The 259-nt window shown below is 37.8% G+C and overlaps 1 protein-coding gene across 2 annotated transcripts in view; it reads right to left on the bottom strand.

Moving 5' to 3' along the window:
- The window catches only part of LOC138006451 (organic cation transporter protein-like), a 9517-nt gene continuing 9258 nt past the window's right edge, over positions 1-259 (bottom strand). The window contains exon 10 of one of the 2 annotated variants that reach the window (XM_068852787.1): positions 1-259. This exon is cut by the window's right edge and continues 202 nt beyond it. The gene's annotated coding sequence lies outside the window, so the exon portion shown is untranslated. The other variant, XM_068852786.1, reaches the window with a different exon arrangement.

Genomic DNA, 259 nt, shown 5'->3' with positions numbered 1-259 from the left:
AAAGAACAATGGGGCAACCACGACTCGTCAGAATTATTCAAGATGGCGGTGCCCGGGAAATTTGAAAACCAAAACAAGTGTTTTCGAAATTCATTTCAGTATTTCGATACAAACGCTTTCATTGGAAAAAGTTCGAAACATTTTTACTGTAAACATCATATTATGTTGTTTATAGTTATTTCCTTGTTTTAGCGGAGGTTCCCTTAAACCGGACTATGGAAAATATCAAGCCTTGGTGCTCTCCATCTCCACTGCATCT

This window comes from Montipora foliosa, chromosome 6 (assembly GCF_036669935.1).
Source record: "Montipora foliosa isolate CH-2021 chromosome 6, ASM3666993v2, whole genome shotgun sequence".
In the NCBI taxonomy this organism is placed as follows: Eukaryota; Metazoa; Cnidaria; class Anthozoa; order Scleractinia; family Acroporidae; genus Montipora; species Montipora foliosa.
Note: the sequence above shows the minus strand (reverse complement) of the source record. Positions and strands in the feature narration are given on the sequence as shown.